Here is a 16,386-nt window from a genome sequence, read left to right as displayed (position 1 = left end):
ATGGCAGTGGTCACAGCTCACTTGAGACTGCAAGGATTCTGGGTATTTCCATATTTGGATGATTGGCTCCTTACCACCCCCACTAAATGTCTTCTGTTAACAGCACTACAATACACACTTTCTCTGGTGGAGATTTTGGCGATAATGGTGCACTGGGAGAAGTCAAACCTAGTCCCTACCCAGCAGATAGAATTTATTGGAGCAGTCTTCAACACCCGATCCTGCCTGGTGTCACTCCCAGCTCACAGACTCCAAAGATTGAGGCTTCAATGTCGGGTAATACTCTGTCAAAGCAAAGTCTCAGTGAGAGAAGTTCTTCAGGCCTTAGGATCCATGGCAGCTTCAATCCCGATAGTGCCTCTCACCAAGCTGCACATGCAAATTCTGCAATGGCTTCTTCTTTCTCAGTAGTTTCCGAATCACCACCCTCTACATTTCCAGATCCAGATAACTAACTCCTGCAAACAGGACCTTCTTTGGTGGATGAGGCCAGACACAGAACTTTGGAGTCGCCCTTTTCACTCCCCTCAGACCAAGGCCATTGTGACCACGGATGCTTCCCTGATCTGGTGGGGGGGGGGGCATTTCCAGGGAAAGATGGTCCAAGGCACATGGTCCACTTTGGAGGCCAACCTGCATATCAGCGTTCTGGAACTGAGAGCGGTGCTCTTATCATTGCATGCATTTCATCCGGTTCTTCCTTCTGAGACAGTTGCAATTCAGTCAGACAACATGTCAGTGGTCTGGTATATGAACAAGCAAGGAGGAACCAAGTCCTACCCCTTGTGTAGAGAGGCCATGAGACTTGGGCAGTGGGCGATAGCTTCCAACCGCTTTCTGACAGCAACACACATCCTGGGGAGTTCCAACATGATTGCGGACAAATTGAGCAGATGTATTCTCTGGCCCAAGTGGTCCCTGAATCCCGATGTGGCAGCAGAAATTTTCAGCCACTGGGGCCAGCCATGCTGTGACCTTTTTGCCTCCCCATCAAACAACAAGTGCAGCAGCTATTTTGCCCTATTTCCCCCAAAGGGGGAGTCCCCAAAGAATGCTCTTGTTCACGATTGGACCATGGGACTTTTTTATGCTTATCCCCCCATTCCTCTGATCCCACAGTTCCTAAAGAAAGCTCATCAGTTGAAATGCAAAGTGATCCTCATAGCCCTTTTTTGGCCTCGATAAGTTTGGTTCACCTTCCTTCGGCCTCATCTGGTATGTCCGCCATGGGTTCTGGACCCTCTTCCAGACTGGATTGCTCACCCCTAAGGGTTGAGCCATCCGAAATCTGTCCAGTCTCAAGCTGACAGCCTGGTTTCTCCACTTCCGTTAATTGCCAGGCAGGCTTATCTCACCTCACCTGTTCAGGATATTATCCTGGCCTCTCATAAACCATCCACCAGATGACTGTATCAAGATAAATGGAAAAAGTTCTCTTTTTGGTCAAAGGATAACATGTTAGATCTGTATTTGTCTTCAGCCACAGCAGTTTTGCAATACTTGTCTAAGTTTTTTGAGGAGGGTGCCACAGCCTCTACCATACAAGTACATCTGGCTGCAATTTTGAATTACCATAATGGGCTGGACGGTACTCCTCTTATCTCACTACGTTTATGTAAAACCTTTCTCAAAGGAGTCTCACACATCAGGCCCCCTGTCAGACAGCCTGTAGAGCCATGGAACCTCACGTTAGTTCTACAGTCTTTGACTCAACCCTTCCCTTTGAACCCGCAGCGAAGTGTGACCTGAAATTTTTGTCATGGATAATCCTTGTTTTTGGTAGCCATTTTGTCAGCCAGGTAGGGTTTGGAGCTACAGGCACTGTTCATTAAGAAACCCTATTTGGTCTTTCACAAGGACAGAGTATCACTCTGGACGAATCCATCTTTCCTCCCCAAGGTTGTTTCTGACTTCTCCATCAATCAGCCAGTTGATCTACTAGTGTTCTTTCCGAAGTTTTCTAATAAAGGAGAGTACTGCCTACATTCCTTGGATGTGCACAGACAACTGAGATTTTATTTAGCCAGAACCAAAATTATGAGTAAGTCTGACCAGCTTTTCATTTCCCTTTCTGGACCTAGAATGGGAAATTCTGTATCCAAGGTTACTTTATCAAAATGGCTAAGGGACTGCATACGCTTCTCTTATTCTTCCACAAAAGAACCTATGCCACTGGTTAAAGCCCATTCCACTAGGTCTATGGCAACATCTGTAGCTTTCCACTCCAGGGCTTCTGTGGATGACATTTGTGCAGTAACCACTTGGACTAAACCCCACACTTTCATCAATCATTACAAATTAGACGTGGTCTCTAGAAGGAGAGCTGCCTTTAGCTCAGTGGTACTCAGGAACGTTCTTCCATAAGGGCTGCCCATGTATCTCAAGGTAGCTTGGAATTCTGTCCCATCAGTGATGAATGGAAAGAAGATTAACAACATCAGATAAAGACGTTATGTCTTACCATAATGTTCCATCTGTGTTGTTCATCTTCTTTCATTCATCACTTCCCACCCTTCTTCCCCCTCCAAAGGCTCCTGGGAGATACTTTGGGTTCAAGTGGTGTCTTAGGGCATTTGCATAGAGGGGGCCTCTGCTTTCCTGGTCTATCATGGGCAAACTCGATCTGAGGTAACAGGGAGAAGGGCATTGTGGGTAGCAGCTTAGCTCGAGAGTTTTTGGCTGCCACGAGCTTAATAATAAGCCGATTCAGTTCCAAGGGCCCGGAACTGAACCCATCAGTGATGAATGAAAGAAGATGAACAACACAGATGGAACGTTATGGTAAGACATAACTTCTTTTTTTTTGTTAATGCATTGTTAGATGCTTTATTATTACCAAAGGAGATTGACATGGTAGCGTGTCACACATAAGAGAGATGATTCCATTGTAACAAGATAATAATTTGGCAGATATGGCAGCAGAACAAACTCCATTCCTTATCCTGTTTAGGCTATATTACTGCAGCAGTTGAATGAAAATAATCTTTCTTCACAGGAGTTATCGTTTTAAGATCAGAGGACCCTGAGAGAAGGAGATGGATAAAGAATGACTGCAGTTGCTGTCTGGAACTTTTGTGTTGCCATCTGGATGGTTGACTAGCAGCTCCCCTAAATTTATTAAATCTTTTGGTAAAAAATACCACCTGTCTTTCCATCTGGGCAAAAATGTGTTAATAAAACAAATTTCACCTGAATGGTATGCCCCTCATCTCTCAGAACATGCTGAACATTTTGTAAATGCTTGCATAGTTTGTTTAGATCATAAGGTCTCTATATCACTACCTGCACCTGTTCAGTCATTGAAAAAAAAGCCCTGGGAACCCTTTTGCTGCCTGTAGTGGTACTTTATTGAACTTCCTGAAGTGCAAATGTTTTGTTATGTCCTTGTTGTTGTTGGCATTTTTTTCTGGATGGGTAAAAGCATGTCTGTGTGTTAAGAATGATGGACATCCAGTAACAAAATAAATTCTAGATGAATGTATTCCTAGATTTGGCATTCCCTGTTGCATCCAGTATGGCCAGGGTTACCATTTTACTAGTCAGTTAATAAAAGTAACTTTGTAATATCCTAAATGTTAATTTGAAATTCTACTATCACTATATACTTTAGGCTTCTGGGACAGTGGAAAGAGCCAACCAGAAAGTCAAGATTAGATTAGTTAAAGTTTGTGGAGAAACTGCTCTTAAATTGCCAGAAGTATTGCCTTTAGTTTTATTTAGTATTAGAAGTGCAGTTAGTGCCCCTAGAAAAATTGTTCCTTCATGAAATGCTCATAGGCAGGTTCATAAGAATGCCTGCTACCCCTCTCCTTAAGAACATAAGACATGCAAGATATAGATGAGACCGTACTGTTGTGTTGTAAATCCCTGTGTTCTCTTTTGCAGAAATACCATAGTATCATTCTGCTTGTAGTCTAGCAACCAACAGAGCATGATCATCATCACTTGCAGCCTAGAAACTTTGTTTACGTCAAAGTGCATTCCCGAAAAAACTCACTTAGCCCCAAATGAAAAGGACCACATATGGTCTTGTTCATTTCTTCTGCCATCCATTGTGAGGGCCTCCACACCTGGATCCATATGTCCAGAAGATCCTCCCTTGAGATGCGTACAACTGAAACACCATTTACATCAGATCACGTGAGTTAGCTAAACAGACAACAAACCAGGGACATCATTGCCTCAGTGATTCTTCTGTAACATCAACATTTTTCCTTGCTTCCATTTTCAATATTACAGATTCATCATGCCTTTTAGACACCGATATAGACACTGCCTTATCTAGATAACCTTTCTTTTCAAAGTCATCTGCAATTAAGGCTCTCGGTCAATGACTTTTTGGTGATCAATTTCATTTGCATAATGAACAGCCCAACCAACATCTTTGTTTACAGTTTCTTCAAAACAGTCTCCATCCCCAACATGCTTGTTTTTGTATGGACCAATCATCACTACAGTTACTGTGATTTTTATCGTCTTTCTTTGCTTCCTTCTGCCATCCAGAACTGTAAGCTTGTCAATCTCAGTGACCGTTGGAACTGTAAGTAATGAATCATTTACACACTTTGCTAAAAATAGAGACAAGCATTTGGTTAAAATTGAATCAAGAGCACCTGAATAGCATCCTAGATTTAGTACTTTTTCTTCTGCCTTGCATGCTTATGCACAGACCCTCAGTGTTAGCAACTGTTGGGATTGTGTGCATGTTCCTACTGCACATGATAGGGATATTCCATTGATTCCTATACCAGTCATTAAGTCAGAGTTTCATACTGCATTTCACCAGATTTTTCTTGCTAAAAATCAGAAAAACAAACATGTTTTTAACCCCTTTACCATAATGCCACTTCAACTATCAATGACTGTCAAAGGCCATTTGCTATCACAAAAATGGAACACTTTTTGTCAGAATTAGTGATTTTAATTTCCACTGTAAAAATTATGATGTGGCTGGAGAGCAGGGCATGGCAGCATTGCATGAATAATACTGCATTTGTGTAAAGCAAGCTTATCATTGGTGATCTACAGACTGGTCTGGTTGTTATATAGATGATGTTATTCCAGCCATTTGGCATACAGCTGTTTTACCAGAAGGAAAGAGTCATAATGCCCCCCCCACAAGAGAGACTTTAAACACATTCCTAACCCAGCTGGAAAAATAGGCACCTCTTGGGTATATCATAATGTAAAAAAAAAACTGCTTTTGAAGGGCTTGCTTACATGGATTTTGGTAATGCTTCTGGAGTGGTATTGTATCTGTGTATGGGGCGGTGAATTCCATCTAGGAGCTTAGGAAGTGAAACTTCTGGAAATATTAAATAATTCCACTTTTGAGTCTATTAATTTGATAACCCAAGAAATGACTGCAATACTTAGTATGGTACTACAGAACTGCACAACACTCAACTTTATCCTCACTTCTAAAGGGGGCATGTCTGTACTCATCCAAATGGAGTGTTGCTTTTTTTATTCTTAACATTGGTGCCATCCATAGTCACCTAGAAATAATTTAGAAAGTCACTGACTATTCACATGCCAAAGAAGCTGATAGTTTTCAATGACACAGTTAACTAACCTTTTCTCTGGAAAGGGAGGGGGAATTTTAAAATTTTTCATGCTTATAGCAATTATAATTATAATATTAATCCATCTTTTTCTTGGTTAAAATGTGTATTTTAAAATTATTAGAATACAGAAAAAATGTCACATTGCAAATGCAAAACATTGAATCATCACCACTGACCAGTATTGATGAAAATAAAGTGATGCAAGATTTTAGTAAAATATATGACTATTTAAAGGATCAGGGGAATGTGAAAATGCACATAGTAGAGATTGTATTACTGAATATTATTAACAGTATTTAAGAATGTTTTCATTGCAAATAAAACTATGTTTTTGATACAACTGTGTAAAGATTGTTCATATCAGGGACAGAAAGAATCAGCATGAGAAGAATGTTTGATAGCAAGTGAAAAAGTGTGCATCTGAAAACGTATAGTCGATGCCTCATCATTAAAAACTATTGTGGTTTGGGTGATGTTTTACAGCATTAGTTGGGGATGTGAAGGGTAAGGAGTACAGATAAGGGAATGTGTATGTTTCATTTCTAAAATGTTTACATAACAAGATGGATTCCTTAATGTTCTTCAGTATGTATCTGTTGATTTGCTTCCTAAGATTAGGAAATGCTGATCAAGTTAGAAATGTGTAATAGTTGTTCTAAGTAAAAAGGGCCATCATGGAAGTCAGAACTCATGTCTGGTATGGAATGTCATAAACAAGTAGTCAGGAGATCTTAGCAAAATTAATGGTGTAGTGTTAATTTTTAATTGGTCAGTAGTTGTTCTGTGATTGTTACAACAGTTTTGCTTTTAATGAAAGAAAGTATAAAATATCAAGCATTCTGTAGTTTGAGATGACAAGACCTTCATTTCCTAGTCTCCCACATTCTTTCTCTCTGAAATAAAGGAGATTGCTATTTTTTACTGAACTGTCATTTCTCTGTGGAATAAAGGAGATTGTTAGTCTTTGCTGAACTGTCTCATGTTAAAGTTGATACCTAAACATAGAATACGCTGTAATTACATTTAATTTTACTCTTTGTTAAGGCTATTTACATTTTTAGTGGTAAATATAGAATTGTTGAATGAATCTGCATTAGAAGAGTTAGCTAATTACACATTTTTGATCCAGTGTACAAATTGCAGATCATACATGAAAACTGAAATGGGACAACATAATCCTATTTGTTTTAAATGTATTAAAATGGAATACTTAAGTAACACAGTTGAATATAAAATTTTATGTGATGAAATGTGTTCAAGGGATCTTTGAGTGTCACTATGCTCATTAGAACAGTTTGTGGAATCGTGGAAGGATAACTTTACTGTAGCTTTTTCAGATGGAACAGTTATGAATGCTAAAACAGATGCAGGGAGTAGGATGGTTTCCAGTAAGAAAACTGATAAGGAAACTTCCTTCAAACAAAGAATAAATAACAACTTGACAAGGAAAATGAAGTATAAGGCAACATTAGCATCTCATAAAAGAGATGTAAATATCAAATAAATTCCACTTTAGAAATTCTATTAGATTCTGAAATTTCTAAATAAGTATTGGATTCCAGTTTATCTGATGGGATAGATCTAAAAAAATGAAATAACTGATCTATTTTCAGGCTAAAATGTTAGACTGGGTTTTAATGAGGAAAAGGTCTTAACTTGAGATTAGTGAACTAAACGATGAACATATTTCTGTGGATAGTATTTCATATTGCTGTGTGATTGAAGGTGTTGGGAAGGTGGCAAATCCACCTAAATGTCTTTGTCTTCCATCAGTTCTGTTTCCTGAGGTTCTAATTCAGTTGAGGAAATGAGGACGAGAGATGTATAAACAAGTGATAAAGCACATCATTGTCTGACAAAATACATAAAAAATCAAATGGAGAGCTTTTGGGGAAATGTCAAATTTCAGATTACTGACCTCGCTTAGGATAATACCAGTGAAAACTGTTAAGGGATTCAGCTGAAGTGTTGGTATTAACTGATTCAATATTTATGCCTACCAGAAGGACATTGAGTGACATAGATAAACACAGGATTAAAGTATCTTCCTTATTACGTCTCAAATTAACAAAAATTCCAACTATACTACAAACTGTAAAAAGGGGGTTGTACTTACACACATTTTTAAATTCATTCTGGAACCAAATATCTCAGATATACTCCACTCACCCGTATGAAGAATTCTTTCTTGGAACAATAGATACTTTAGAGAGTAACAAATAATTTATTTCATTGAAATCAGTCCTTTCATTAATTGGAATGATTATTCTATCACAAAGGTATTCCAATGTAATACTGTGTTTAATATACTGGGAAGAGTTTAAAAGTGATTACAGAATGTAATCCACCTATGGCTTCCATTTGAGCCATTATGGGTTGAGTTTTGCAACTAGCAAAGCAATAGGATTGTTAATTACTTTTTGGGGAAACACTCATGTGGTAATATTGTTTCCAAAGGAAACAGAAGATTTAATTGTTCTTTAAATGTGTATTTCTGCAGTGCCCACAGTCTTGTTAACAAGCACTTGGAACTCAGCATTATTACCATGGAAAAGTATAATTTAATAGCTATTGTAGAAACCTGTCATGTGTCTAATGTTGTCTTTCCTGGACATATCTAATATGCCTGTTCTCCACCTAATAAAATTGGCAGCAGTATTGTTTATTTATAGAAGAAAATTTGATTTCTAACTTGGTGCATATGAGTAATGATTGGGAAACTATGGTTGTTGACCTTAATAACGTATTTTTGGTAACACTGTAAGACATCTATTATAGAACTCCATCAAAGAATGAAGAAGTTCATGAGAAAAAAACTTCAGATCTAGAAAATTATCTTAGCCACATACAGTTATTAATTACAGAGGATTTAAACTACCCCAAAATTAATTGGGATAATCATACAACTTGTAGTAATGTGAAGCAGGAGGTTATAGATTGTATAGTATTTCATGGTTTCACAATTAATAACAGAGCCAACAAGAGGCAAAAACATTCTTGATATTTTCATAACTAATTGTGAATGGTTAAGTCAGAAAATCAATGTTGGACCAAAGTACATCTGACTATTTTTCCATACAGTATTTGAAGTATTATAACACATGTATCTAGAGTAAAATCCTTAAAATATAAATATGATTGTCATAAGATTTAAAATGAAGAAATAAATGGTATAATATCAAAGATTAACAAGAGGGACAAGGTCATTGTTTGCAGTGACTCTGGACATAGGAAACTAAATAATTTGTTAATAAATTAATTGTAAAATACACTTTTTTGATTAGTTATCGTGCCAATAAAATAAAACTTCCATTTTTTTGGAATTATAAACTTATTAAATAGTATAAAAACAAATATGTATTTTTCATCAATTTAATAAACATTCTACAGCTAGAATAAAAGCCAGGCTTAATAAGATCAGCAAATTATTTAAAATACAGCTCTGACAGGAAAATATCATTTGAAAAATTAGCAAGTTGTCTACTAAATAAAAAAATAAATAAATATATTGCTTCAAATGCAGGCTAACAATTCCATTAATCAGATACAGTCTGAAGGTTATTAAAAGATTCAGGGAATATTGCTAATGCATTTAACAGATGTTTTTAAGTATCACTTTTCTATGGTCTAAGGCATCTTGTATTTTACATTTTACAATTATTCATAATGACGTTTGTCTAGAAATACCTCTTTATACAGTTATTGATTCCTTGAAGTAAATCAGAAAAACATCTCTACTGGCCTTGAAAAAATTAATTCTTGAGATCATGATTATAAATCTCCTATATGGAGTTAGTTTGGTTTAAAAAAATATTTAATGGATAGCTTTCTAACTGCATTGTCCCTGGCTTGTAGAAGATTTCTATAATGGCTTCAATTTATAACAAGGGTTCATAAATTGGTATCTGCAATTACAGACCCATAAGTCTTTTTTCAATTATAAGAATAAAGTTTTAAAAGAAGTTTGACAGACCTTGCTAGGATATCAACTGACAACATTTTCTTTACAGATGTATATCAGCATGGATTCTTACCAAGAAAATTGACTATGACTAATTTATCTCAGTGTTGTAATCAGCTATGGTCAACATAGGAATGGATAAAGGAGATTCTGATAATAGGGATGACTGCAATTATGGGTGCAGAGAATAGGCAATAGGGGGCTGGAATTTATTGGAGAAAACTGGTAAAGGAACCAAGGTAGTGGGAGCAAATAATTAGAGAAGGAAATGTAATAGAATGGGAAGAGACCAAGAATACATTTGGACTGCAGGCTAGAGACTGCATTCCTTATCAAGGATTGATATTAGAATATAGGCAAAGAGAGAGTGATAGGGGAATCCTAAGTGAAAGACCAGGACTGGTAGAGTTTTAAGTTGGATCTAGAATATAAGCTGCTATTAAAAAGGTATATTAGTAGGGTATATAAAATATTGCAAGATAACTATAGGAATCAATGAAGGTTAAAAAAGATGAAGGGAAATTGGATAAGGGATTCACAAAGAAACACTTGGAGGATATATGTATAGCTCCCAAATACACAACAAAGTCTAGAATATTTAGGATTTTTGCTTGGAAGTATTTGCATAGGTATTTTATACCCCGAGCAGACTCCAAAGAATTTTCCTCAAGTACATTGCAAATTTTGGAGGTGTGATGACGAAGAAAGAGGTAATTGAGAACACATTTTTGGGAGTGTAATGAGTTTGCAGGCTTTAAAATTTCCTTATAGACTATTGTGTCAGAAATACTGGGTGAGTAAATTGCTATAACTAAGGAAATTATTTTTTGAGCTAGGATACAGTATATGAGTGGGCTAGACATACTAAGATCTTGATAAGTTTAATTCTGGTGGCTACCAAAAAAACAATTACTAGAAAATGGAAATCAAAAGTCTAAACCAGCCATATCTAAATTAGTGAATAAAGTAACAGAGAAAAAAAGAACTGGAAGTAGGATCTTTAGAAAAGGGTAGAAGCAAATTACACAGAAAAATGGGAATTGTGGGATATTTACATGGTTCATTTCTATTGTCAGAGAATATTGCTGTTGTGAGGTAGTTGAGATCAAATGTTTCCATTTATTATAGTAATTTTTAGAAGCAAAGTTGTTTAGCTTATAAGACATTCACAGATCTTACCTTGCAAGTAATATTAAATTTGGACTTCCAATCAAACAGGTCAACACATAAATACAAGAATTTGAATTTTTATGTTACGCTAAATAAAACTACATCTAGCAGTAAGTACTTAACCCAAAATATTCTGAGAATTTGGAGTAAGTTGCCCCATAGATTATGGGTTCTAGAGAATGTATTATTATTTAAAAAGGAATCAGACTTTTCATAGGTTCATAGGTACTTACTAGGCTAACGAGCAAAAGGGCCTTTTTAAGCCAAGTTATATATCAAAAAATCTCTGACAAGTTCCCATACCCTTGATATGTGAAAGAAGGGGCTTGGGAGATGAACCATTTGCAGGCTGCCTGTGTCCATTACAGATATAGGTGCCAAACCAGGAATTAATTTTCTGTTCCCCATCCGATTGTCCAAGCTTCACTTTAATTTGTTTAGGGAGGAACTCAGTTTAACGTGGATGGAGAGACTTTCTAGAGAAGGGTTAATCTCTTGGATACATATCTGTTTCTCCATCAGGTCCTATTTATATCACAGGCAAGGTTTACGTCTTTAGAATGGGTAATTCTAGTTCTGTTTGTTTTGCAGATATACAGCAAGTTTATCAAAGGGGAGTCTGACAATATCTTGTATGCCAGACATAGATGTCCTCTCAAAAGCCTGTGGGAGACAGAATGCAGGGATAGGGTCTTAAGGAGGTCTGCATAGGACAAGTTACTTAAGCCATGTATTTTTTTAGTGAGGAACCTCTGCGGCCATGCCAGTTATTGGATATGCCTGGTTAGGTACATACCAAAGTGAGCATTGTACTCAATGATAAGTCTGATGAATGCTGAATACAGTGGAAAGATGACTTCATTAGACCTAGATGCCATACCTTTATTTAAAGGTTGCACAACATAGAATGACTGTCTATGTGTGTCCCCAAGTCCCTGACTACTGGGTCAGCTGTTAGGGTTGTGTTGTCAATATGATAGTTACCAGCGGTGGATGACTTCCCAAATGATACTATTATGCATTTCTTGGCATTTAATTTTACTCCACAGCTCTGACGCCAGTCATTTGTCAATGTCAGCCCTTCCTGGAGAACATTTATGTCAGTGGGGGATTCAGTGACAGCTCCTAACTTGCAATCATCTGCAAATTTAGTCAGCCAGTAGCTATTGACATTGGCCTTGACTTCAGAGAAGTAAATGCCCAAAAGGAGTGGTCCCAGGGCTGATCCCTGAGGGAGTCTGCTTGTGAATGGCCTGCTTGTAGAGGTAGACTCCCCAATTGTAACTTCCTGGGTCCTGTCTGTGAGCCTGCTGACTGTCCACCAGGTGACTTAAGGGTTTATACCTAATCTCTTGAGTTTGTCAACAATGTCTGAGTGGGGTATTGTGTCATATGCCTTAGTCAGATCAAGGTAGGCAGTGTGAACAATTTTGCCTTCATCCATTGCTTTGGTGACCTCCACAAAGCCCACCAAGTTAAGTAGGCATGAGTTGCTCTTGATGAAACCAAATTGGGCTGGGTCCAGTGTCTGGAGGTTTCCTATGTCATAATTGATCATTTCCTTGATAATTCATTCCATAGCTTTGCATATGAAACTAGTGAGACTTAGTTGGTCTGTAGTTTGCAGGGTCTGCAGATGGCCCACCTTTGTGCAGAGGGATGACTATTGATGTTCTCCATTCATGACACACAAAGCCTGTTTGGAGGCTACAGTTAAACAGAAATTTCAGAGGGCCTGATAGGTCATGGTTCATGCTATTTAGAAGGCATCCCTGGATATTGTTTGGACCCACTGTTGCAGTGTTCTTGGCTATAGAGAGAACATTAAGGGCCTGTTCCCTAGTGATAGCAGGGAGAGTTATATTCAATGGTATTTCCTGAGGGAGGGTTGAGGTGGAGAGAGGGGTAAAGTTGGAGGTTGAATTTGTCAACCAATAGGTTTGCTCTATCTTTTGGCTTGGTATATATGGCTCCATTTACAATGAACTTTGCACACAGTTGTGCATTGCCTTTGAGGTTGCGGCCATAGCAAAAGAATGCCTTGTGGTTGTTCTTGGCCTGGGAGGCCAGCTTTACCTCAAATATGGCTTTGGCAAACTTTATTTGTCCTCTGATTTGCATGTTTAGTTTGATGAGAATGATTGTATCCAGCTGGGTGCTGCATCTCCTAATTTTTGTCATGATTTTCTTCCTTCTGTTATACAGTCTACTGATGTTGTGATTCCACCAGAGTGGCTTGCTTTTTGAGTTAGTTCAGTATTTCTTCCTGTGCAGCTATTAACATACTTGTATAAAGGTTCTGTTAACAGTTCCACATAGGCAGCAGTGTTCTCAGGGTATATGGGGGGCTTGAAATGTTGCCAGGTTAACGCTTAATAGTAGAAAGTTAACCTTAGTGTAGTTTCTGAATATTCCAGGGTTAGCTGGGGTTCCAAGATTTATTTATGTATCAAAGGAGACCATTTTGTGGTCCAACCTTAACAGAGATGATATTACACTAGGAGGTGTGCAGTGCTCTCTCATATTAGTGAGGACCAGATCCAGTATGGTTGCAACCCTGGTTGGGGTATTGACAGTCTGGTCCAGGGAGTTTGTGTTTACAAAATCCAGGAATCTCTGTGTCTGTATGTTTGGTGTTGCATATAATTCCCATTTAATAGTGGGGTAATTAAAGTTGTTCATGAATATGGTGTTGGGTTGGATGGTGAGTGTTTCCAATATGTTTAAATACATTGTATAGTTTTCCTGGGTCAGGGATGTTTTTTTCTATACTTTTCCTGTATCCTTATTCTGCATTGTTTGGGAGCTTGTAACTAACCATTACTCCCAGTGTACTGCCCTTTCCAGTTTCTTTGTTGATTAACAATGTCTCTTCCTCCCCCTCCTCCTCCTGTTAACTTGCCATCTCTCACAGCTTAATTCCTTCTCAAATGCAAATCCTTTTATTTTTCCTTCAAGTTCTGTACAATATACTGCACATTGTGGCATAGTAACATACAAGTCATATTTCTTCAAGTACCACATCTCTATGAATTTTGCAATGTCCTGGGCTCATTCTTGTGCCACTGCAACCATTTAGGGAGTATGTTACACAGGTACAGGAAGTGAGTAATACTGCCCTTAGTGCTTTGTCACATATAGGTTATAACACTGCATCACTTTTCTAAAGGACTCTTCTCACTTATACTGACTGTCAAGTAAGAACATTTGCATTAGTATCCAATTACATTTGAACTGGTATCTTACAATTTAAGTTCCGTGTTGTGTATGTCACTAAACATGTTGACTTTGCTGCTATGAGAAACATATCCAGTCTCTTTCTGCCCTAAGACAATGTCCTTTAAAGTAATGAAACCTATTTTCTCAATGCTCATATTCCTATCTACTTTAGTGATTAACAAGCTATTTCAAAAACATGCCTTTCTTTCTAATGGTGAATCCCCAGTCAGAAAATGAAATCATGTCCTTCAGCAATGAATGACTTCTTTAGACATACATTGAAACTTTATCATGATGCACCTTGGTGTAACAGTTTCATTGATATACAGTATAGCACATTGGTGGTGCTGTGATAGCGTTGTCGCCTCACAGTTAGACGTTGCCCGTTCGATTCTCAGTTAGAGCGTCTTCTGTGTGGTGACATGCATGAACGGGCGTTCCTTCGTTGAAGGTTGTGCGTTAGGCCCAGCAAGCCAGCACGTAAAAACTCTAGTGCCAATCATTAGCAGACTGGAGTTCCACTGTGGCGACCCCTAACCGGGAAAAGCCGAAAGACACAAACAAACAAACAGTATAGCACATCCAAGATGGTCACTGTGCAAGTTGATTGCTCAAGGTTGCTTAATCTATACCACTTTTATATCATTCTCAGTCAAGTTTTTTCTACCTAACTGGATAAACATTTCTGACTTCTACCCCTAAGGTGCCTTCTCCACCACCCAAAGGATCTTTCTGCTGCCTCTTCATGTCACAGCACATGCAAATAGCTTACTGAGGTGTCTTGCCCATTCCCAAGTGTAATACCACACAAATCCCTCACTTACCTATAGCTGTTTCTCTTTTTTGTGCAGGCCTTCTGTAAAAAAAAATATATTTTTTTTTTTGCTGTGGACCTTCCTGTCTTTTCACACATCAGATGTAAGATGTTTTCATGTGGATTTATGCTGCTCTTTTCTTGGCTTCCACTGTACATACCTCTAACATCACCCCTCATTTGTACTGTTGATACTTCTGTGGAAGCTCATGTATGCACTAATATGGATTCTGGAACAGTCCTTTCATTAGCAGTAAGCATGTCAGTCTGCTCTCTCAGACTCCATGCAAGATAAACTCAAACTTGCTGCCCTTGTGAACAACAGTAAATCACTCTGGGAAAAAAGACAAAACATGCAGATTAACAGTAATGATTGTGTTTCACTGCTTACTTACTCCTTATCTCTACTGTGGTTCAAACCTTTCTTTTTATGTATTCTAAATGATTTGGCAAAACACACTTCAATCTGCTCTTTCAGTGCATACAGTTAATTTGCAAATATGCATTTTTTTATCCAAAATATCTCAATTGGTATGCTGCACACTAGCAATTCCAGTGCACCACCCTGCACAATTTAGTACAGTAAGGAACACTTATCAAAGTATCACAAAGTAAAACATTAAGATTGTATGTGGTATCTCAGACTGCAAGGACTGATAGGATTTGTGCAGCTATCAAGAAAAATATGCCATGATTTGAGCTGAAAGGATGGTGGTGTAAATAAAGTCAAGTGCTCCTGGAAAACAATCACTGAAAATATCTACATTGTCTGGTAAGAATATGTCAACATAGAACTAGAGCAAAAATTTAGACATGAATAATTGAAGAACCTGCATTTTGGGAGAGACAGTCTGTGATTGGCTAACGTATACTTATTTAGGCATACAGAAAACCAGATGACAAATGATGACACACATCTGAAGAGAACACAATGTCATAAGCACAAGTACTGTCTTTGTGAACACCTTTTCCTCATAAAAAAAGTTGAAGACATTCTGTAAAGGTTATGTTTAAGAGAGAAAGTTACTTTTTAACTTGAACACCAACTGTTTGAGTTTGACCAACTTGCCACAGATCAACCCAGTCACATTATACTTACAATTGGCAGCCAGTTTTAAATAAAAAAAAATGTTTTGCAGGGGCCCAGATTGTAATTGTACTCTAAAGACACACAAACTTGAGCAGAGCAAGTCTTCAGACACAGTCTGTGTATTCAAGTGTCTCACAGAGTATAGATTTTGCAGTTTTTCAAGCTGGCGTGAGCCCTTCGTCAGGGCTCATGCCAGTTGGAGTAATTGCAACATCTATGATGGTCCAGTAAAAGGTATTACATCACATCTGTGTTCCATTGTCTTTGTGTTTTCTGTTATTGGACCGACACTGCATTTCTTTAATCAGCAGCTGAACAGCAAATAAATAAAATATAGTCTTAAGACAGTGCTAAATGTTGCAAGAAGCAGCTAAAACAAATTCTGTATTTTATTTTTGCTTTCATTTCAGTCAAAATCAAAAGACAAAATCCTTGATCTTATTTATCCATTAAGTGAATAAATGAGCTAAATGAATTAATTCTTGTCAGTCTTTTCTGCAATGACCACGGCTACAATTAGATGCCTAGTGAATAAACAGATTGTGCACAACTGCTGCTCTAGTGA

Source organism: Protopterus annectens, chromosome 9.part0 (assembly GCF_019279795.1).
Source record: "Protopterus annectens isolate FY-2018-M chromosome 9.part0, PAN1.0, whole genome shotgun sequence".
Lineage (NCBI taxonomy): Eukaryota > Metazoa > Chordata > Ceratodontiformes > Protopteridae > Protopterus > Protopterus annectens.
The sequence above is the reverse complement of the archived record's forward strand: the minus strand, read 5'-3'. Positions refer to the sequence as shown.